Source organism: Phoxinus phoxinus (assembly GCF_949152265.1).
Source record: "Phoxinus phoxinus genome assembly, chromosome: 20".
Taxonomy (NCBI): domain Eukaryota; kingdom Metazoa; phylum Chordata; class Actinopteri; order Cypriniformes; family Leuciscidae; genus Phoxinus; species Phoxinus phoxinus.
In genome coordinates this window covers 20,531,273-20,556,517 of record NC_136895.1, presented here as the reverse complement: position 1 = coordinate 20,556,517, position 25,245 = coordinate 20,531,273, and the positions used below count along the sequence as shown (strand labels likewise).

The 25,245-nt window shown below is 40.4% G+C and overlaps 2 long non-coding RNA genes across 3 annotated transcripts in view; one reads left to right on the top strand and one right to left on the bottom strand.

Annotated features, from left to right (window-relative positions):
- LOC306988862 overlaps nt 1–14,087 on the bottom strand; it is a 42,469-nt gene extending 28,382 nt beyond the window's left edge. Inside the window, exons 1-2 of the long non-coding RNA XR_013795504.1 lie at nt 13,855–14,087; nt 13,575–13,679 (exon numbers count right to left, since the gene is read on the bottom strand). This is a non-coding gene — a long non-coding RNA (uncharacterized lncRNA). The remainder of the gene's footprint in view (nt 1–13,574; nt 13,680–13,854) is intronic.
- LOC306988863 overlaps nt 13,923–25,245 on the top strand; it is a 53,385-nt gene continuing 42,062 nt past the window's right edge. For both annotated transcript variants that reach the window (XR_013795505.1, XR_013795506.1), the window contains exons 1-2: nt 13,923–14,050; nt 16,466–16,681. This is a non-coding gene — a long non-coding RNA (uncharacterized lncRNA). The remainder of the gene's footprint in view (nt 14,051–16,465; nt 16,682–25,245) is intronic.

Sequence of the window (25,245 nt, the reverse complement as noted above, 5' to 3'; positions counted from 1 at the left end):
GTTTTGATCGCTACCGAATCCGCAGCGAGTTGTATATTTAACTAGGCAAGCATGGGGGCGGAGCCAGCCATATCAATTTTCATATTTATTTTCATTGTTTTTGTTTATCGTTTTAATCAAATCTTTGCGTTAAAATTCTCCTGGATTAATTATTAAAGTCCACACGTGGCTTTGGCAAACTATTTTACTTCCGTAATGTAATGCGTCTTTGTTGTAGGCCCTACATACAATTAATACATAAAAATTAACTGATTACTAGCATCAATGAGGAAAAAGTTGGATACAATTAGTTAGAGATTACAATGATTTTGATGCAAGATTTTTTTCATTCACTAAGTATGAAAAACTTTATGTTTTGACTTTAGGATGTGGTCAGAAGAAGCTTTTTTTTAATTGAGTTTGGTTTGATTTATGGCACATGATCTCAAACATCTTTCTATCTGCCGCCTAATCAAACATCTTGGTTGCTATTAAACTGTGCTTGCATTTTAGGTGAGATCACTGGGATGAATTAATCACATAAAACCATATATTATTTCACTCCCAGGGTTTTACCATACCAGCCCAGTTTAGCTTTCAGCACGAGGAGAAAGAGCCTCAGCCAAAGAGGTGAAAATGGAATAGGCCTAATGCTTTATTTCTCTCAAAAGATGAAAGGAAAAGGTAAGGAGAAATAGACTGAGACAACATGATAAATAAATGGCAAAGTTGCTATTATTTAGTTTCAATAATGTTCTGTATTTAGCCTACTTTAAGATTCCTAACCACCGTTTACCGCTGCTGATGTGCTGAGTTTCTCTGAGGCTAAACGAGCCGTAGGCTGTATGAAAGTTAAGCGTGTAACGGTTGGCTTTTCGACCACAAGCCTTTACAACAGGGTTTTCCCCTATACAGGTGCGTGTACATAGAGGGACGGATTGACTCATATCGAGATTAAGAGCTGACAATGAGCAAGAACGAGAAAACGTGAGTGAGAGTGAAAACACGCAAGCACACACATAGAAACGAACTGACAGATTTCGGTGATACGTGCGAACGAGATGTTTGTCGTTTACGTTGCCTAATGAATAATCACTATCGCTTCGAGACCTCTCTCATTTTTCAAAACATCGCTCTTTTCTGAGGCGCGCGTGTGTGTGTATGCGCACTTCCTGAGAGCCGAGCAGCATTAACTCTGCCTCCGGTTTCCAGCGGCGAGAGGAAGGGAAAATTAATTCTGCACAGAGGAGAAAATGTGCGCCCGGGAGAGGGGACGCTAAAATCTGAGGTGCAACCCAACAGAAGGGGTCTGAATGGGTCAAGAGTGTTCGGCGCGCTCTCGTAAAACACATAGTGCACGTTCACACGCACTCACGCAACATAGGGCCTATTGGATTATGACGGTGAGAGACGGAGCCGAGGATTTCTCATTTTGAACCCCTGACGTCCCTGTAATACATTTCTGATAAATGATTGTGTTTCAAAGTAATGAATTAGCCTCATTAAGCGGATGACTGGATCTCAAGAAAGGCGAGGGAAAAACTCCGAAGGGGGAGGTGCGGGGGGAGAGATTTCATCAGCGAGCGAGCGGAGATAAGAGAGCGCGTGTGTGCGTCGGAAAGCGGGAGGCGGGAGAGAGAGAGCGGGCGTGTGTCTGCGCAGTAGGAGAACAGAGGAGTGACAAGCTTTGTGCGGAGAGATGGAGCGAGCGCAGGAGGGAAGCCGTGGAGGAGGGAAAGAGAGGGGAGGAGGGAACCAGCCTGGTGGGAGATTAAGAAGGGCTGTTTTAGCACAGCGTTCCCGCTGGCTTCTTATCTGGATCTTTGATGCCGCTCGCGAGACTGCGCTGCACAGAGATTCGGCGCGGCTCCGCTGAGGCGTTTTTTCTCTGTGCTTAACTTTCCCCCTCTTCATCTGACTTTTTTCCTGTATGCCTAATGGTGGCAGTATCTCTGCATTGTTTAGGTTTGCACACGTTTCTCTGAGCTTGTTCCCTGTGCAACATAAATAATAAGCTGTAGGCCTATTTTAAAACATAGCCAACTGTTTATGTTGTCTGTATAGTTTGTTGTTGTTGTGTGTGTGTGTTTTAGCTTTGTGTCCTGTCTATTTCACTTCTGTCAGTATTCTATTTTTTTTATGATTCATGTCTGTATTTCTAATATTTGTTTTGTGTCTGTTTCTCTGTGTGTAGGCTACATCTGTGTTTCAGTTCTCTATGTTGTGTCTGTTTCTATATCGTGTCTTTATCGTTCTATATTGTGTGTGTGTGTGTGTGTGTGTGTGTGTGTGTGTATGTTTCAGTTTTGTCTAGTCCACTTACCATCTACAATAACTATTTATAACTCCATGTCAACTACTAGTCACTAGAGTATTATGACTCGTTTCCATCGAGCGGTACGGTACAGTAGAGTATGCTACGCAATTATTTCCGTTTCGATTGTTAGTTGTGAATGGTACCAAAATACCAAAACGTACCATACCACTTTTTATTTGACCCTTACGTTGGGGTACCAGTCTGGTACCTAAAGGGTGGAGCAAGACTTGCTGCAGAACGTTGATTGGTTGACAGAGAATCGTCACTTGCACATTCTACAATAGGAATGACAACATGGCGCCATTTTTTACTATACAGTTGAAATACAATACCGTTGCAACACAATGTATTTGCGCAGAGGTAGCCTATGGCTGACCCAGGAGGTGAATATCCTGGGTATCATTGTTACTGTGCCACTTTCTTCTTCTTACGAGAATGACGTCGATTGCTACTTTTCGGCATACACCATGCCTATCAAGTGACGTCAATCGCTACTTTCCGACATACACCACGCCTATCAAGTATAGAGTTGGTGGTGGAAACACAGGCCGGAGGGTTTACCGTCCCGAATCTCACTGCACTGTACAGTACTGTACTGGTATGCTCGGTGGAAACAAGCCATTAAACTTTGCTTCTGCTATCACTTTTTTGGATGGTCCCCAACTAACAGTCTATACTGACTATAAGTAAATTTGCAACAGATGGGGATGTTTACATGACACCAGTTTCAACCAAAAACGTAAAACTTTTTATGCGTTTTTGCCATTCGTTTTCGCAACAACAGCGTTTTGGGTGCCTGAAAACTGGTTTCACAGTGCAAGTGTACAACAAAAACAAGAATCTCTGAATATGATGACGTCATGCACATGCTTATTACGTGTTCAGTCTATAGTGTTTCATCGCCATAATGGCCTTGCTGCAGAATACAAGGTTTTTAGTCGTTTTCGCGGATCTGTAAGAATGGGGATCGTTTTGAAAATGGTGAAAACGTCTGTACTGGGAAAACTCAAAGGAAAAACTTCTCAGTTTTAAGCATACCATTGCAGTGTAAACGTATCCTAATGTCATCTTATTCTACCCTAACCCTAACAGTCTACAAAGAGTCTATAGTACTAATTCCCTAATGATAGTTAGCTTACATGTAGTTGCAAAGTTACTTAGTAGATTGTCTAAAGTTCACCATCAAAATAAAGTCTGTGTTCTAGTCCCCCCCCCCCCCCCCCCCCCTCCTGTGTTTGTTGGGCTATTCTAATTTTCGTCATGTCTGTTTTTTTTTGTTTTTTTTTGTCATGTCTGTTTAATTTTCCTGTCGTGTCTGTATTCTAGTTTTTTGACGTGTCTGTGACGTGTTCAGTTCTGTCATATAGTAGTTTTCTGTCTTCAGTTCTGTGTCATATGTTCTATCTGTCTCTTGTGTCTGTGTTTTAGTTTTGTGTCCTATCTGTATTCCAGGTGCTTGCTGTGTCCATTTCGTTTCTCTTCTATGTTTTTCAGTTGTCTGTTGTGTCCGTGTCTCAGTTCTGTGTGTCATATACGCATTCCTATTCTCTATCACATCTATATTGCGGGTTGACTATGTTTTGTCTGTCGTTCGCATGTGGCGGTAAAAAGCTGTAAGCCTGTAAGCGTTCACCTCAACACGGCACATATGGAAACAATGGAGCCAACAGCTGTCACGGGGTGTGTTTGAACGGCCTGGGAGATGGAGGAGCTTAGGGGATGTGTGTGTGTGTGTGTGTTTGCCGCGTGCACAAACAAGTGGCCAAAATCAAAACCCCACGATCTGTTGAGTGTGAGTTAGTCTTTGGGGAAAGAGCCCCCTGTTTAGCGAGAACAATGAATTGAATCGGAGGATAAGACAAAGCGGGGCAGGAGGCAAAATGTAGGCAATAAATTTCAATTGCGTGCTTTTCTTCCGCTTCGGGCAGTTAGAGAGACAGAGAGAGGTAGGGAGACGGATGAGAGAATAGGGAAAGCAATCTCTGCCCATCAACCATAAATCACTAACTAGCAAAAAACTGGATATAACAACATTTTTCACTGAGCGCAAAGCGGAGATTAGGAATGCTAAGTCACGGAAAGCATAACATCTTCAAACCTTTTCCTCCCAAAAACACAACCACACACCCCGCCATTTCCATTTTAACATCACACGCTGCACCTTTAATAAATGTCAGTGTTTTAAGGACTCCATAATTATGATTTCAGTGATTTGGATTGACACTTGATGCCAAAACTAAAACCCGCATCCTAAAGCAATTCGCTAACCATCCCGCAAATCTCTGCTCTGCTTGAGAGGCACGATACATCTTTTTATATGAGTTCACACACACATACACACACGCACGCACACATGCAGCCTTCCAGTGCTGATTAGAAAATGCATTATTCATTATAAATCTGCACACGAGTCACACAGACGTGGAAGAATAGAAAGAGATTGAAAGAGAGGGAGAGGTAGGTAGAGGGTGTACCATTTTATCAATTTTCCCTCTCAAGAGGATGGAAAAAGTGTGTAAATGTGTCAGGGAGTGTGTGTGTGTGTGTGTGTGTGTGTGTGTGCACGTGTGGGCGTGGCTGCCCTTTGGGACGCATTGACCCTCTAATTGACCCTGTCCTCATAGTCACCGGCCAACACGCACGGATCCAGCGGGGCTAAACGCTCGCAACACTCCTGCCTGCCAGTCAAATCCACAGGGGGGCTGACACTCTCCAGAGCACACACACACACACACACGCATTAATATTCAGTGTGTGTGCGCGTGTGTACAGACTCCGTCCCTGGTGGCCGCCTGCTACGCCGTTCCACAGTGCAGCGGTCCGTCGAGATTTAGAGACCCGAGACTGCTATTACTCACCAGCTGACAGCACACACAAACGCACACACACACGCACACACACACACACACACGCACACACACACACACACACGGCAGAGCAGCTTGGAACGCCCTCAACAACCGTGGCACGACACGAATACAGCAGTATAGCGAGGCAGCAAATACTGGCTGAGATACCAACATGGAGAATAACAATCCGAACTCTCACTGAAACCTTAACGTCTTTGATTTCAACCGACGCCTGAGCGGTCAAACATTTTTGACCTTGTGAAAACAGAGTTTGTTTGTTTTGCAGAGTGGATAAACAACTGCTATTCATTTGTGAAATTCTCGTGTTTGCCTCAAAAAGTTTCCTTATGAAGAAACACTCCCAATTTTTTTTATCCAAATTACATAAACACAAACACTTTGTAATAATAATCCAAAAAGTTATTTCTTGTGCAAAATGTAATTTATATTGCCAAAAATTTTTTTTTGTTTGCCTCAAAAATATATAAAAATCAGTTTTCTTACGCAGTACAGAATAAGAAACACTCAGATTTTTATCTTATAAACTTATTAAAAAACACATTCAAGTGTCACACTCAAGTTTTTGTTCTTGTGAAAATGTAGGCCTACTACATTTCATGTAGTTTATTTTGATTTGCGAAGAGGATAAATAACAGCTTTTATTCGTAAAATATGTCAAATCTTGTTTGCCTAAAAAAATATAAGCAAAATTGACAGAAATAGCCTGTTTCATGTATTCTTTATGCATTTGACAGACGCTTTTATGCAAAGCGACTTACATTGCATTCAAGGTACATTTACATTGAATCAGTCTTGCTTTCCCTGGGAATCGATTTTTTTAGGGAAATATACAGTGATTGTGTCATTCTTTATGCAAATTTGAGTTTTCACAAACAAAATGCTGTATTCCCTAGCTTTTTGGTTAAAAATAACTATATTTGGCTATTTAAATGCAGTTTTTTTTGTTTGTTTTTTTAACCAAAAAACATGTACACGTTTAGAATATGGAATACTTCAATACGGCGGTGTGGTCATACGATGAATATTGGGCTAAAATTAAGAGTAAAATCAAAAATCCATTTATTCGTGAAACTCTCTGCCTCAAAAATGTACGGAAAAATGCTATTTGTTTACCTACAAGCAACAGAATTAAGAAAACCAGACTTTTTTAAGCCGATCACTCACACATGCACAAGCATCGAGACCGTGGTAAACTCAGACGTTCTGAGAAAGCCCCCAGACAGGAATTTTCCGATAAACAGCCACACACTCGCAAGCATACGGCCGCGCTATGGGGGAAATAATGACATCATGGTCACGGCAGGTCTGCTGGCAGAGCGTAGGCGACTGTGGGCTGGGGAGAGGAAACGCCACTATGTGTGTGTGTGTGTGTGTGTGTTCTGTGCGTGTGTGTTTCCTGAAAAGGCTGGGAAACACTAGCGTCGGCTGGGGGAAAAAAACCTTTGAGGCTGTTCATCAAGCTGTTCATGGAATCCGTGTGTTTCACTAGTGGAGACTTCCAGCGGAGAGAAAGGAAAGGAAGGATTGATGAGGTCCGAAAGACGATAGTAGGTGAGAGGAATGAAAAAATGACAGCGCAATAGCAAACAGGGTCAGACTGCAGGGGAAAAAAGATCCAGAAAAGTGTGAAAAGTGTGACTTTTCCAGATGAGTTTTCCACATGCTTTCAGTGGGAATTCAGGAATATTTAAGCTAAACGTGTCTTAGTGGCATGTGGTCCAAGTAAAGACCATGATTACATGTATTACACTTATTAGTGGAGTTGAGAAACCTAAGGTGGCAGTTTTGACCTTGACTTTTGTCTCTTTCAAGGTCACAGAAACCGAACTAGCATGAAGAGAACGGAGCCGGTGCTCGGTTGGGAGATCTGGTGAACCTCTATAAGAAACTGACTACATTTCAACTGACTTAAAATCTGAACAGTGACGTAACTGACTGTAATCTGCCTTCAAATGTTGCGTTTTGAGTAGTTATTGAAAATAGATTTTTCTTGATATCTCCCTCCTGGTCCCCCCTTTTAACATAGAGATGAAAAAAGCTCCTTTCCGTTGTCTATTTTCCCAGAATCCACCTGAAAGCAGGCGGCACATATTAGTTCATTCTGTATCAAAAGACATCTGCTTACTATCCAATTTTACACTGCAGTGAGAGAAATCAAGGATGAGATGTAACCGCTTGAGTCATCTTTGGCCGGCAGACATTGACATTTTAGACAATCGATTAATACAACCAGACTTCAAGGAGTGTTTGGTCAGGTCTTAAAGATCCGTCCTGCTGAGATCAAACTTGAAGAGAGTCTGTATATATATATATACTACAGATAGTTATGGTTCTGAAATTGGCTTGGATCAGGCATATTAAAAGTATTATACAACCTTGACTGCAGACTGCACATCCTTTAAAATCTATATTAATAGCAAAAACGTTCATTAATATTAATAACAGTATTGCTTATTTTTATTATTATTATATATAAATATGAATATATATAATAAATTTTTTTTTTTTTTTTTTTAATAATTTATTGATCTGTAATTCAATTGCTATTGCTATTATTTATAAAATATTAAGACACTAAAAGCTGTGTGATTTTGTAAGAACTTTAAAGGGATAGTTCACCCAAATATGAAGATCTTTTTGATGAAATCAGAGACATTTCTGTCCATCAATTGACAGCTACACAACTACCAATTTGATGCTTCAAAAAGTTCGTAAAACTAATCCATTTGAATTGAGAGGTTTAGTCCAATTTTTTTGAAGAGACTCGATCACTTGGTATCACTTGATGAATTTAGGCTTTTGTTCACATTTAAACATTCATCTACTCACACATCAGTTGTGGTCGCTTGATGTGTAAAAACCAACGAGGTTCATTCTCGTGTTACGCACCAAGCTTGAGCTTCTGCAACAACCAATGAGGTTCATTCTCGTGTTACGCACCAAGCTTGAGCTTCTGCCAGAACCAATGAGGTTCATTCTCGTGTTACGCACCAAGCTTGAGCTTCTGCAACAACCAATGAGGTTCATTCTCGTGTTACGCACCAAGCTTGAGCTTCTGCAAGAACCAATGAGGTTCATTCTAGTGTTACGCACCAAGCTTGAGCTTCTGCAACAACCAATGAGGTTCATTCTCGTGTTACGCACCAAGCTTGAGCTTCTGCAAGAACCAATGAGGTTCATTCTCGTGTTACGCACCAAGCTTGAGCTTCTGCAAGAACCAATGAGGTTCATTCTCGTGTTACGCACCAAGCTTGAGCTTCTGCAACAACCAATGAGGTTCATTCTCGTGTTACGCACCAAGCTTGAGCTTCTGCAAGAACCAATGAGGTTCATTCTCGTGTTACGCACCAAGCTTGAGCTTCTGCCAGAACCAATGAGGTTCATTCTCGTGTTACGCACCAAGCTTGAGCTTCTGCAAGAACCAATGAGGTTCATTCTCGTGTTACGCACCAAGCTTGAGCTTCTGCAAGAACCAATGAGGTTCATTCTCGTGTTACGCACCAAGCTTGAGCTTCTGCAAGAACCAATGAGGTTCATTCTTGTGCATCAAGCAGGTTCGGTTGAGCTTCTGTTTATGTTCGTTTATGTTCAACCAATATTTAAATGGTTGAAGATGAAGATGAAGAAGGCTTACGGGTTTGGAACAACATGAGGGTAATTAGAGAGTATTAATGACAGAATTAGCATTTTTGGGTGAACTATCCCTTTAAATACTGGTAAAATCCCTCTAGTGGCTTATTTAATAGAAAAAAATGCTTACACGAAAGGAAACTTTTTGATTGTTGTCGTTGAATCAAGCACATGGTTTCGACTCTATCCACACAGGGTTTTCTTTCAGGGTACGGCAGGTCTCAGCTTTCACTCTTTAGTTTTCCCAAACGATTCCAAAGTTTGACAGAGGAACTGTCAACACAAAGTATGTTGTCCGTTAAAACCCATTAAGCTAAAGCATAGCAGAAAGACTCGCCCGAGACCTTTTCAAATAAAAGTGTGTTCCAACTTAAGCGGAGCGGCCGAGACTTCGGAATTTGTTTGCCCAAATACCTTTGTTTACTCCAGGGTTTCTCTGGCAGAACATGCACGCAGAGGCACAAAAACTTGTTTATGTCTGTGTGTTTTCCTACTTGCGTTTACCAGCCAGACCAAAACTACCTCACAAAACCACACATTCATCAGACTTCCGAAAGAATATTCGGAGTTATTTTCTATGGACCACGTTTATACCATGCTGCTGATTACCACAGAGATAAGTGTCCTTGTTCTAACCTAATAGATAACCTTCAAAATGAAGAGTTGCTAAATAAAATAATGATTATTACCAAACAGGTTTACCACGTGAAAACATTTTAATTTATCTGAATTATTTATTAGATATATTAAATCAGAATATATTATTATAATATATTAACACATTATGTTAATATATTAACCTATTATGTTATAAATTATAAATATAATTATTTTACATAATTGAATATAATATAATTAATACATTATAAATGTCTGTAATACATGTAATTATATTTAATATAATTATTAAACATTCAATTATATATTATGTTATAAATTAAATGTATTATTATTATTCATTATTATATATTAATTTATATATACATTTTTATTTAAATTTACTATTATAATATATTAATTACAGCATATATATTTCTTTATTCTTTTTTTTTTTCCGCCCAAGACAAATGTTATGCATGAGCGTGCAGTGTGTGTTTATTAAAAAGCGCTTCTCGTTATGCAAATACTAAGAGTTTTATGTAGCCTACGTTGCAGTGCGCGTATATATGTGTGCCTGTGTCTGTAGGGGAAGCGCGAGCGTTGATCAGCTGGGAACAAGCGTTTGTGTGTGTGTTTGCGTGTCGGGCTCCCCGTGGCGCTGCCTGCCAGGCGCTGTCACCAGCCCGTGATTGACAGCTCTGATAAGCGGTGAGGCAGGCTGCAAATTCTGCCAGTGCACGTCACGCTCAACGTGCGTGTGTGTATGTGAGGCGGCCTGCGAACGCTGCCAATGTACGTCACACTTACCCTGTCTGCCTCATATCAGTCAGAGAGAGAGAGAGAGAGAGAGAGAGAGAGAGAGAGAGAGAGAGAGAGAGAGAGAGAGAGAGAGAGAGAGAGAGAGAGAGAGGCAGTTAGCGGAATGAAAGACTGCCGCAAGCCGGAGAGGGAAGTAGAGTGCGGAAGAGGGGAGAGAGGGAGGGAGACAGACTGTCAGGCGAGAGCAACGGAGAGGAAAAAAAGGACCGTAGAAACAGACACAAGAGACACGGACGGAGGAAACTCGAAGACAGGTGGGATGGTTTCACAAAGAGGAGGAGGATGGTGAGACGAAGAGAGAAAGATTTTATGTGCAGTTCACCTGCAGAAGGAGAGAAACATATTCCCTCGAGTCACAGCAACATCGGCCTGCTGCTTGTGTGTGTGTGTAAACAGCACAAATACACAAAAATAGACATTCACTTTAGAATATTTTTCCACTTATTGTTATGAATTTTGAATAAAAATAAACGGGAAAAACATTTAAGGCCCATTCACCGCTCACAACAAAAACGATAACTATAACGATAACTGATAGCTATTATGGTCCACACCAATAGCGTTCTGTTTATTATGCTCCAGTTTTGTCGTTTACCATTTTAAAGGCCCTGTTTACACCTGGTACAAAGTCTCTTTTGTCCACTTTTAACCACTTCTGTCCTGATTTCTGCGAGGGGAGGGTCTGTAGTCAGGCAAGTGTATGAGCTTTTTCAGATATTTCGATCTATGGAGAAAATAAGCTTGCGCAATATACATATGAACGCGGGACATTTACAAATGACACTACGGGAAAACACACGGAGAGCAGCAGCTTTTGGTTGTGGTGTGACAGCCGCGGCCCCGATCACACCGAGCGAGCAGTGCACTGCGTTTTTTTACCGAAACAGCTGTCATGTCAGTCAAGTTAGTCAAGGTCCGTGAAGTCGTTAGCTCTTGGTAGCCCGCGAGAGCACCACAAGTTTATCCTTCATCATCGCACTCTCCGGGCGTGCAACAAAGCAACTGCAGCTTTCATCATTACAACGGAAAGCCCGCCTCTCCATTCATTTGATTGGACAGTGGGGAAAAACGTGATGACGTCAGGCACTTTTTCCGCTCGGAGTTGATTTTTTTTCAACTTCAAAAACGCGAGGCGCAGCAGGCGGTAAAACGCGAGCCGCCTGGGGCGCATAAACAGCTCGCAGAATACTCACTGCCATAGGAAAACAATTGAAAAAGGCGCCTCTCACTGCAAACGCGTCAGGCCTAATGCTGTGAGTGCGTGTTAAAAATCAGGAATGGTGAGAGAATATTATGCTTGGTACATTTTTCATCTTCAAAACAAATTTGGGTCAACAGGCAAAGTTTAAATCCCGCATGGCTAGCACATTTCCAATAATGTTTACTCATTAGGTCATTAGGTGGAGAGTAGGTGGTATTTTGTGACTGTTCGAACAATTTCAACCACATGAGCATTTACGAAATCAATTCGGTCGAATGCATTTTCGACTACCTCTGGAAGTGGTCGAAAGTGGACTCAAAACATTTTAGATCCCGTTTACACCTGTTCTTAGCGTCATTCTCTTGTGATCCGATTGACCAATATGCATCTTAATACCAGGTGTAAACAGGGCCAAAGTCACCATAAAATCAAAATGGACAATTCATATACTGTATATTGTAATATTTATTAGGCCTATAAATTATTTTACTATTATAAATACTATTTATGTGTACATCATTTGAAAAAAGAATGTGCCCTAATAATCTTTAATCAACATAACTTACCCTCCCTCTTTTTTTTAACGTACCCTCCCTCTTGCAAGGATATCGCTTCTTTTTTCTAATGATGTGTTTTTCGGTGCAAGGGCGGGTCAACCTGTCACTCACATGAGATCATGACAATGGCAAACCACAACGATCCAATCATTTTCGATGGACATCAAGCCCCGTCTTACATGTTCTTTTTCGAGAAGCCGTTTTACTCGGATATACATCACAATAGGGACGAAAAGACTATCACCACTTACATTTCATGTCGACTTTAAATGCTCAAGTTCGTTATAGCAGTATGCATTCTGATTGGCTGTCAGTGTTTTTAGCGTTCAACAGCTGGAAAAAAAAAAGATTTTGATAGTGATTCCAACAATATCATACTTCTGTGTCGGCATCGTTATAGTTGTGGTGTGAAATTATTTTGCTGATTATTAGACCTTTATTAATATTGGAGTGAACGTGCTTTTACAGTCATATTTACAATATAAATGTTGCTTATAAACGAGCATCACAGTGAATGAATGTTTTAAATATGCAATAGATAGTAACATTCAATGTTTACATGCACAACAAAATATTTATAACTATCAAAAAGCTTGTTATAAGAACCTGTAAAAATGTACATGAGATTTTGACATGTATGATCTTATTACCTTACACGTTGTTAAACTGTGTAAGATTGTGACATGTAAACAGGCTGCCTGATTTATAAAACACTTTGTCAGAGTTTATCTTGTGTGAGATGTGTTTTGAGGATGTGAAAAGTGCCAGGCCAGTTTGAAATCAAGTAAACTGGATTACCAAAAGCTCTCTGAAAGTCTCATTGGTCAACAAATGCTTACATACAAGAGTGTTGCAGAAAAAAACAAAACAAATTTTGGTTAGATGCATATGAAAACAGCATCACTCTTATTTTTTTTTCTCCTCTATATTATTTTGACACACTATGCACAATGACATCGACTTCCAGCATTCTCCTAAACATTTAAAATCGTATTATGTCATTTATATTTATATTTGGAAAGCAGAAGTCTTTTCAGTTGTAAAAAAGTATCTGATTTCTGGACATTTTGGATTTGAAACCATGATATAATTAAAATATTTCATTCTAGTGGTCTCTTCAGTTGTAAAAAAGACTCCACTTTCTGGATATTTTGAATTTCAAACCATGATAGAATGAAAATATTTTGTGTTATTTTGTAAAACCCTGGACTGGAGAATGTTTCCTCATGTTCCATCTTCTAAAGACAGACATCCATAAAAATAATTAGATCACAGCAAAAAGATCATAATGGATGTTAAAGTTTTCAAGTTTTCAATGTACCCTAGAGTTCAATTCAGATTAGTGCATACTTGAGGTGTGTGTGTGTGTGTGTGTGTGTGTGTGTGTGCGTGTGTGTGTGTGCGTGTGCGTGTGTGTGTGTGCGTGTGTGTATGTGTGTGTGTGTGTGTGTGTGTGTGTGTGTGTGTGTGTGTGTGTGTGTGTGTGTGGAAATTAACTCACCTCAACTTTTACTTCAGATTTTAACCCAGAGTTCACCTCAGAGAGCTTTAGTGCAGACTTAAGAGTTTACTTTTAACCAAGTGTTTACCTCAGGGCTTACCTTGTTTTTTATTCCTGCTTGTACCATGTCAGATTTCACCTCAGTTTACCACAGAATTTCATCAGTGTTTCTCAACTGATGGGTCGCGGACTCGGAGTGTGTAGCCTAGTCAAAGAAACAACAACAGAAAACGTAATTTTAAATGTTTATCTAATGCGAGACTAATTTTGAATGACGTTTATTCTGTCAAGAGTGCGTGTTGTGTTGCTCCTCCTGGTGTAGTTAGGCTATGTGTCATTAGTCTAATGTTTTTATAGATATACGGAATAAAACGTCTCACCTGAGAAAAACGAACTTCCCTGTCACGTTAAGGCGCGCGCTTTAGGCCTTGATTCATTTCACCGCCAAAGACACAAAATAAATAACGAGCATGCAACGTCGTAGTTACGTTGTCAATATGAAGTTACCAAAAAGTACCAATTATTTACGTAACTGGTACGTCGTGTGTCACTCAGCCAGGAAGGATTTGCATGAAGGTACGTTCATTCTATTCACCAGAAGCCGTTTGCGTCTGATTCATTAACCGTTAAGGCCTTTTTATACTTCTCCGTCAACTCCACGCCGTAGCTACGCCGTCACTCCTACGGCGTCGTGGCCGTTTTATGGTTCTGCGTCGGGTTGTGTTGCATCGCGGTGCATTTCACCGCCAGAACGCTAGGGGGGTGGGGGTGTGACCAATCACAGCCCTTGTGGTCTGCGTCGCCTCGACGCGTAGTTACAATTTTTTGGAGGTGCACGTCGAGCTACGGCGGAGGGGTTCGCGTCGACGCAGAAGGGTCTGCGGGGGTACGCCGTCGATATGACGCAGAAGCATAAAAAGGCCTTTAGTGTGTGTTTACCTTGTGTTACCATGGTTTACCATGTTTCTGTAACATCACTTAAAGGGCATATTGCAGGTTAGAGTACCCAGTGCGCCAATGTATAGAACAATAATGTAGGAACTAGATTTAAATATAAACATATACTTATAAAACGCTATTTAGGCTTCTGGAGTCGTTTTTGTGAGAAAATTTTACTTCCGCATTTGAAAACCGCCAAACCGGAAGTGACGTAGCATGGGGGAGAGCGGTCAAAGTAAACAATAGGAAAGCAATGGATCGCAATGACAGTTCGGACGCTGAGGAAATTGTAGCCTAAATGTTTACTCGTATGACAGACCTCAGCCATATAATTATGAGCCTGATATGAAGCCAAGAGAGTAGACAGGTCAGGATTAGACAAAACAACGGTCAGAGGAGACACAATGAGCTGTGGTCTGAGGAGAACAGGGCAGGAGTCGGGTCTCGATGAGAGAACAGTGTTAGCTTATAGATGTATTCACGTTAGCCGACGATATGTATAACACTATGCTCAGATCACAATATTGTAATTATGTGTCAGGCAATAGCAAAGCTAGTATTTAGACCCTTACCTGCACGTGTATGTCAGCCATTAGGAGACAGTTTCCAGAGAAAGAGGGACATTATAAAGGTTTTGAATGGCCCCACTTGGTGATAATGAATTAAAAAAATGATCACAATCACAACTTTCTTACTGTATAAAATTTTTATATGTAGAAACAGCCAACACAAACATTAAAATTCGGAGTACAGATTGAAAATTAACATTATATTATATAATAATAATAATAAGTGTCGGCTGCAGACTTGCAAGACATTACACGTTTATGGAGGATACGTTAAAGAAATAAATTAAGACAAGGCACATTTTGTAAAACAAATGTACAATAAGTGATCTATGACGGATCCGTGACCGTCATGTTTCCCACCGGTGGCCGACCCACATGCTGACGGCGGACCGGGCGACCCGATGAAGGAGCCGGGACAGTGTGCACATATCGCCGTCATCATATAACGTAACGTTAACTCATCATATCGCCGGGATTATAATCATGCAGTCTATAGTGAACGCTACACACTACCGCGTTTTTCAAAGCAGATGCAGAAGCGAAGTCCCATCTCTTACCCTGCACAAAACGCACACAAACACGGAAGAAAGCACCATCCTTTTTCTTGTTCGGAAACCTGTGGACTCGATGTTCTGACAGGCCATAATTCACAGTCATTTATCACGATAAATATTAATTGAAATACAATAACCACCGAAAACACACTGAATCACGACCGCTTCAACATAATACCAGCCTATTCTGCACTGAGCGAAGCAGCGCCCGGCAAACGACTCCCCATTCTGACGTAATATGACGCGGTGGTGAAAAAAAAGCGCTTTTTCAACACGGTCAAGGAAACTGTCACGTTTTCTACTAAATTTGTGCCCTTAGGTCTGGCAAAACAATTTTTAATCATGCATTTACTCTTCATATGTTATTTTCATACAAGGTTATATATTAATTCTGAAAAAAAAAAAAACCTGCAATATGCCCTTTAATTTCTGTAACACTTAATTTTCACTTTGTGTTATTTTGAATATTTTTAAATCTCACCAAACTGCGATTTAGTAGCCTAGGCTAATTATTCAGTCAGTGTATGTAAAGCGGGATGGTGTTAGTGTGTCAACCATTTTTTGTGCCAATAGCAAAACATTTTTAAATTATATATAGGCCTATATTTTTTTTTTAGAAATTAGGTCAAATTCACAAAAAGAAAATTGTGAATGACCATGGGAAATGTGAGTCCTGTGGCCAAACCAGTTGAGAACCAGATCTACTTCAGGAATAACATAAGAGAAAAAAAATCTGATTTTAGATTAAAACTTGAGATTTTACCTCAATTTTTACATTCCCCTTGGAAATGTGGCACATTTTTTTGTTGAAATGGTAAATTAATAATATGTGTGGTTTATATTCGACTTACATGTAAGTCACTGTGGATAAAAGTGTGTGCTAAATGAGTAATTGTTAATGTAATGACATGTTGTATCATCCTGTCTAGGAAGGTCCGTGTCAATGGTCCAGTGATGTAGGATTTAGCTGATATCGGTTACAAGGCGGTCTTGGCAATGTCATTCTCTTCTGGATGGCAGAGAACGTGTTGCCATCAACTCAACCTTTGACACCATCAATATCCTGCCCATTATTGACAAAAAGTCGACCTCGAAGGAACTCAGAGAGGTCATTTACTGCCTGGATTCGGCCTGCGCAGTCCCAGGTAATGACAGCGTCTTGCTGGAGCTGATTAAACGCTGTCAAAGTTCGTAATTTTACCTTCTACATGAGGTCATCTCTTTGTGATGCTTGTCGGAAAGCTTCAACTCATGCGGTTCATGAGTAAGGATGAGTAATGTCTCCTGATCTCAATCATCTTAGGATCATCTTCTCAATTCCTCGAGTCTGAGGGGGAAAATGTGGAGGATTTTGAAGGATAATGGCTGGTCTTCATTTTGCTGGATTTGTGTGTCATCTCAAGGGCTGGTGTATAGATTATTGTTGGGCAGTGCATTCCAAAATCCTTTTATTGTTGTTTTTTATGTCATACACCATCCATGCTAAATCTGAAGATTTGGATCATTGTTGACCTTCAATTTAGTAATTATTGTGGGTGTTTTAGTGGTTGTGATTTCATTCTTTGTCACACCTTCTCCAAAAAAGGGGTAAAAATCCCTTTAGATCAAAATGACTGTACAACTTTCATTTAAAATCAGAGTAGCGACTGCATATTCATAATGTGAGTTCGAGATTCTCCACTGCGTTCGCTGGAGGCCTTTCTGACAGTTTGTAATGCTTCATGGAAATGTGTAAAAGACCTGGTAACCGAATCTCAATAATTAAGATTTACTGGTGGAAATGTGGCCTCTCTGTAGATAAGAGAGCGCTAGTTACGTACAACTCCGTTGAATCACCTGTGAGTTCATACAAACACACACACACACACATAGTATAAATTAAAAAACTGCCTCTGTGTGACTGTAATTTTCTACTCACTTATTACATTACTGCAGTGTAATGTTTTACAGCAATTCAGAATTAAACACCGTAAACATTTTAAAGCGGAGTAAATGAAAAACTGGCAGCTCAATCGTAAATCCTGATCACTGGAAAGAAATTGGAGAAAAACTCTCAAGGTGATATGAGTAGTTTTGTTATTAATATACTTTTCTCCTTGACATTTGTAGGTTGATTCCCTGAAAAGGGGCACCATGAAAATATTGCTTTTGTTTATTTGTGCATCCCAACCAGGCTCAAGCTTCAACCAATGGTGTGTGCTTGGGGCAGGGCTATCAGTTTGTTCGACCAATGACAGAGGGGATACAGCTTATTGGATTTCTGAAAGCACAACTAGACTCACCTGTGTGAAATTCTTATACAGCAAAGGGTAATTTTTTTTTTTTTTTTTTTACAACATTTGGCCCCAATGACAATGTTATTTCCCCTCTATGTCTTTAAAGCAGGTAGCTACCTTGATGTTTGATAATAACTTCTGACTTAAATCTAACAGCATAGATATGTCCCTTTTTGTAATTTACACTAATTACTAAAGTTCTTGTTATTACAATTAAAGCTGTGGTACATTGTTAAGGCCCATTCAAGGACAGTAACTGTAATGATAAACTTAAGTTTTAATAATTGTTCTAATTTTATGAGAATATGGAAGTCAACACCACAACTATAACGATATCGACACAGAGGAACAGTATCATTGGAATCACTTTCAGAACAATTATTTGTTGTTGGTGTGTAGATGATACATCTTTATAAATTAGCTATCGTTCTTGGTGTGAACGGGACTTTCAAACATGCTATTGGTGTAACTAAGGTTGATTCAGTTGTATAAATTAATATTTTTTACTTTAATAACACCAGTTAATTATACAGCTGAAGCACATTTTTTATAAGACAAAGCATTTTAAAATGTATCTATTATTTGCACTTATTACAGGATAGCCTACTAAAGGCTTCTTTATATTTTTACAGTTGCCTATTAATAGCCTACATGGCAATTTAAACTATAGTTATTTTAAACTATGGTTTCCATTGTAAACTTTACTAAGAGTAGGCTAATTCTACCTGAATATTTCTCAAATGTGATAGCCTACAACTCCGCATGCAACGCAATTATCATGGAATAATGTCAAGCTCTACAATCCACCACTGAGCAGATGACAAAAGTTGTTTTTTTGAAGTTAAGATATGAATTATTTTAAGTTCAGGTTGCATCACAACTCTCTCTCTCTATGTGTCGTCCTGTGCTGTGTGTACTCATACGCCAGCTAACGACCCGACAACCGCGAAAACAAACAGCAGTAAGATGGCCGACTCCCGCGCGCTGCATGAATATCTGACATTCGTTTGTTCCGTCGCCGTCGCTCCGAGCGACAGAGGCCAATTACTGCAGCAGCCGCGTGACCTTTCGCATGCAGATGAGCCAGCTCTCGTGTGTGTGTGTGTGTGTGTGTGTGTGTGGCCGGTAAACATTAACGGGAACGGAAGAGCGGAGCCATAATGACGCGCGGATCGTTAGAGGCTCGTTAGGGAGCATGAGACGGCGGATATTAAAGAGCAGTTAAGAGCAAAACGCAGACACACACACGCACACCTTTCTACAGTAGCTATACTCTCACACACACATTTCACCTTACGCACTCCCGTGCGCATATAAAGATCTCTCAATGAAGAACATTTAACATCATATAACCTTTTCATTCCACAAAAGATTCTTTATATTTTTTAAATGTTCTTTAGGCTACATTACGAAAAAAAAAAAGATTTTAAGAACTCTGAAAGATTATTTTTGGAACCTTAAATTGTTATTCAATTGCATCTGTGTGAAACCTACGGAGCCTCTAAAGGGACATGGTGAAGGAAAAAAATATGAGATGGAGGCCAAATTATTTGTCAATGCTTTTGCATTCTTTTGCAAATTTTTTGCACTGCCCTGAGAAAGTTTGCGTTCCCTCGAGTGAACACAAAGTTTCTCGGGGGAACATAAAGGTTTTGCGAGCGAACGCAAAGTTTCTCGGGGGAACGCAAAATATTTGCGAGAGATTGAGAATGCAAAAGCATTGCATTTTCCCTCCCATCTAAAAAAAAATCCACCACCATGTCCCTTTTGGGGCTCTGTAAAAAAAAACAAAAAAAACATTTGGGACCTTTTTTCAAAGAGTGTTAAACACATTTGAGTATAGTGTGAGGACACTTGGGCTACACACATTTCACATTTCTAACATACAACAAAAAAAACAGCTTAATTCATGCATCTAACAATACAACCTGTCTGCTATGGACAAAAAACTTAAACTGTCTGACACATAAATCTTGCACATATAGACACTTTACCTGTCTTTCACACACCCCGCAATTCACCTGTCCAATATACTCAAACTTCCCTGTCTCTCACACACACTTTACCTGTCTAATGCGCACAGACACCCACAATTCACCTGTCCAACACGTGCGCACACACATAGTGCGACGCAAGTTCTGTGTGTGTGAGCGCTGTGCTGCCGGGGTCTTTCAGCACGCTGCCATTAGTATTCACAGACAGCGCTTCCCTTCAGTGCCTGAATTAATTTTCTACCATGCGTATGTGCGTATGTGTGTGTGTGTGTATCGCATCACAGGGAGCGCGAGCGAGAGACAGTGTGTGGTGATCTCCCTGAGTCTCAAGCCTCTTTTCCTGTTATTTTATTGCGATTTAAATACTTCACTTGTCTAATGCATGTAATCTGACTAATCAGTGCAGGAAATTGCCCACAGTCTGTTTCTAGAGAGGAAACCGCTCTGCGCTGAGACCGCCACAGAGAGGGAGGTGGAAAGCAGTGTGTGCGAAGAGCGAAGATTGAGCGAGTTCGCGCGCGCGCGCCTGCGCGTGGGGTATTTGTATTCCTTCCACGTTCTCCGCAGCACACCGGATAATTCCACTTTTTCCTCTTATTTTGATATATGCAGCTCCTGAGTCAGCGTGCGCCTGCGAGGACGTGCTTTTATTGCACGCTATCTCTCTCTCTCTCTCTCTCTCTCTCTCTCTCTCTCTCTCTCTCTCTCTCTCTCTCTCTCTCTCGTCTGTCGGATGAATAATATGCCGTCCAGGGGGCCCTTGTGCCGTACGGACAGGAACGAGAGAGAGAGATTGCCAGTTCGTCGGTTTCCCTGCACTCGTTTTTTTTTTTCTCGCGCGCGCATGTGTGAGTGCATTTGATTGAAGACCTCCAGCGTATCCACACACCGCTGGCTAATTAATTGATCGATTCGGCACGTGCCGAGGGCCTGCCGTCTCGTTCGGCGTGAGCGACGCTCCTGCTAATTGAGATTCCGTGTTCGTGCGTGCTAAACATTTAGAAAGGTCTCTCTCTCTTGTTTATCCCGTAAACATGCAAAACGTTCCTCCTTGTTGCGCTACAAACTAATGAAGTCACGCAAATGCTCTTTTAAAAACGTTCTTTCGGGGAAAGGAAGGGCTTTTTTCTTGTACTTTCTCTGTCTCTCTCTCTCTCTCTTCCAGACTGAGAGCGGTTTCCCGCTGGGATGTTTTTGAGAGAGGCAGAGACGGTAATTTCAGCGCAGCAGACAATGCGATCCGCAGGCGTTTCTCTCCTTCGACACGCGGATTCTGTTCTCTCTTCCTCTCGTGTTTTCCACCTCGTTCTCCCTGCCGTTCCTGTCCATCCTCCTTCCTGCGAATCCCCCCCGCCGTCTCCCTCTCTCTCTCTCTGTCTAGGATGAAAGCTCGGAATCAGAAAAGTGTTTATGCCGCACGGAACACCTGGCCTCAGATCTGCGTTTAAAGTCGCAAAGTGTCTTTCCCACATCACACAGTTGAGATTATCAGTCAGCATGTGCGTGCATTTGGTATGCATGAGTGAGCGGCCTGTCAAAGACGAGCCCCACGTCGCAAGAAACACAAACCATTTATATGACCCCCTGACCTCTGAATACCGCCTCCGAGAGCCACGCGCACACACATACGCGCTCATGCCCCAGGGGAGAAGGTACGTTCATTAAACAGTCTGGTTACGCCAACTGTAATGCGGCGTAGATGGAGAGGAAGGGGGGTTGGGGCGGTAGTTGGGGCAATTAGAAGGAAAATTGAATATGAGTCATGGCGCTGCCACACAGGGGCTTAAACACTTTAACCGTCATATAGGAAATTACCTGTCTGAGAGGGCGTGACTGTTATGTTAATTTGTGTATGATGAGCAAAACCAGATGTATCATGTATAGGCTATTATATTTGTTTCTTATATGCTACATTTTTACATTGTATGTTTCCATTTATTTATTCATGTACATTTATATTTATTTTAAACTTCAATCCAGCACAACTGTTATGCCGACACTATGATGGAACAAAGTTGGCACTCATACGTATATTTTATTGTACTTTTTTTACTGTTAAAAAAAATGTTTTGTTTTTTAAACTTCACAAATATTTTCATTTTTGTTTAACAGACATCTTTTTTCAACGCAGTTTAGTTTATAATTTATTATATAGAATAATTAAACCTAATTAGTAATATTACTCCAAGTTAATATGTAGCTAGCGCTTAATTTTTACACTTTATATTTATTCATTTAGAATTTACATTTAGTAATTCAACTTATTTTTACGCATTTAATGTTGTGTTACTTTTTTCGGGCAAATTATGCACTTATTCAACAAAGTTACTGTATGTTTATTTGTAGCTAGAGCAACCTGTGTATAAAATTAAATGTGAGCGATTGTGTGTGTGAACCGTATACCACAAACTTAAAATCCATGATTTATTTTTATTTTTTTGCATACTTGGTTTATAGAATTTACAGTAACTAGTATATTGCGAATGCATGTTTAATTTTAGCTAGCGCATCCGGTGTTTGAAAAGAAAACATACATGAGAGATTGCATGGCTGTTCAGTTTTAAGTGTATAACAACAAACAGACAAGTTCACATATATTTATTTTTTTACTTGAGTGGCGTTTACATGACAGTATTTCCACACAAAAAAAATCGGAAAACCTTTTATGCGTTTTTGCCATTCATTTACACAATAAGAGCGTTTTGGGGGCCTGAAAATGCAAACTTTTGAAAACATGTTTCAAAGTGCAAGCTTTTGAAAACTACACCGTTATGGTCTCCGTGTAAACTACAAAAACGTGAATTTGTGAAAACGGTGACGTCATGCGCATGCATATTACGTGTTTGAGGCTATCGCCATCTTGATTGTTTGTATGCAGTGTTTCTTTACAAAGTAACATCGCCAACTATTGGCCTGGCATGAATAATACAGTTTTCAGTCATTTTTAGTAATTTTCGCGGATATGTGTGAACAGGGATTGTTTTGACAACTTTATCTTCTGTACGTGAAACTTTAAAAAATTTTTTAAAGAATTTTGTTTTTACTACATCGTTGTCGTGTAAACCTACCCTTATTCATTTTACATTTAAACATTTAACATATTTTTCTTTCAGCATAATATACTATACTCAACTATATTCAACAAAGTTACTGTAGGTTTATTTGTAGCTAGTGCATCCTGTGTATGAAGATGTACGTGAACTGTTTATGTATGATAAACAAAAGTTGACGCATATTATTTTTAAGTTTCTTAAATACTATTAGTACATTTTATAAATGTACCTTTTTTAACAAATCCTTTTAGTTTTTATTCAATCCACTAATATTTACTGTTTCTGTGATACACATTTACTACTATAATCAGCTATATTCAACAAAGCTAGTGGTTGTACGCCTTTTGTACATGTATTTGTAGAAACTTAAAGAAACTTAGCGAAACTTAAAGGATCCTGTCAGGTGCTTTATATATAGAACCTTTTAGGGGTTCCATCATGGGATCATTTTATAGATTTAGTTTTAATTAAATAATTTAGTATTTAATAAAATTGTATTAAACAGCTCATAAACATACTTAATATCTTCTTATGTGTGTGTGTGTGTGTGTGTGTGTGTGTGTGTGTGGAAGTTCTGTCTGCTCTTGCACAGCGAGTTCATGGTGTGTAACACACCCCGGCAACCTCTGCAGTGGCCGCCACACCTCTTTCATCTCCCATAATGCCCCTCTCTGATCCTCTGCCCGCTAGCGCTCACGGGGAGGGGCTGTCAGCCACGGCTGATTAGAGTGTGTATGTGTGTGCGTGTCGGGGAGGGAGGGACTCTATTTTAGACTCCAGAGATCGGCCAATTAATTTCTTCATTCATGTCTGATTGCTTTGCTCTGGCGTAACGTACAATTATTGTATTTGCCACTCAGGAGTAGCGCTCCACGGCCTGGACACACACAGACCTCAATGCAAAGAGGTGTATACATCCACACACACACATACACACACACACACACACATTAAGTAATTTGTGCACGTGGTTTGGCTTTTGATTCACAGCAAAGCAGAGGTGAATACAAACATTATCTACCTGTTTATGTCGTTTATATTATTCATGGACATAAATGAGTTAAATATCCATTATGAAATCACATTTCTCCTGTATTGTTTCAATGAAGAACTTCTGCCACCTTGAATTCGCTTCCCACCTACAGAAATGCTCATTTACATGTACATATTTTTCTAGATGTTACTATAGACAAGAAAATGTAGGCTATGTTAACCTATAGTTTTGTCGCTGTTTTCTCCATTATGCTATTTTAAAGTCTCCTCATTTTATTTTGGAGTTCTCCTACAATAAGTTTACATGCATCCAAGATCAAAAAACACTTTCTTAATTTTCTCATAATATATGTTGCAGCGTCACCTAAATTCTCACAGGGCCTTAAACGGTTCAATAAAGGATTCAGTCTCTCTAAACCCCTATATTCAGAGAGCAGACTCTGCTCTGATTGGTCAGACGTATCAGTCAGTTGTGATTGGTCTACTCTGCTCTGATTGGTTAGATGGCCCAGTCTTTTGTGATTGGTCTACTCTGCTCTGATTGGTCAGATGGCCCAGTCTGTTGTGATTGGTCTACTCTGCTCTTATTGGTCAGATGACCCAGTCTGTTGTGATTGGTCTACTCTGCTCTGATTGGTCAGATGACCCAGTCTGCTGTGATTGGTTTACTCTGCTTTGATTGGTCAGATGGTCCATTCTGTTGTGATTGGCCTATGACCCAGTCTGTTGTGATTGGTCTACTCTTCTCTGATTGGTCAGATGACCCAGTCTGCTGTGATTGGTCTACTCTGCTCTGATTGGTCAGATGACCCAGTCTGTTGTGATTGGTCTACTGCTCTGATTGGTCAGATGGCCCAGTCTGTTGTGATTGGTCTACTCTGCTCTGATTGGTCAGATTACCCAGTCTGTCAGAAGTCTGTTGTGATTGGTCTACTCTGATTTGATTGGTCAGATGGCCCAGTCTGTTGTGATTGGTCTACTCTGCTCTGATTGGTCAGATGACCCAGTCTGTTGTGATTGGTCTACTCTGCTCTGATTGGTCAGATGACCCAGTCTGTTGTGATTGGTCTACTCTGCTCTGATTGGTCAGATGGCCCAGTCTGTTATGATTGGTCTACTCTGTACTGATTGGTCAGACGGCCAAGTCTGTTGTGATTGGTCTTCTACTTACAGTATATGTCAGAAACAAAACGGCCATTGCCATATCGGAATTTCCGCTCTGGATCCTCCTCAGCACTTGATGCACATTGATCGAACAGTTACGATGACGCCGTTGTTTGCGGGCAGCCAATATAGACCATAGGCTGGCATTATGCAAATTTGTTACAAACCTACGTAGGTTAGTACAGGGAGTAAGACTTGATTGACTGACGACTCATTTCAGGCAGTTCAG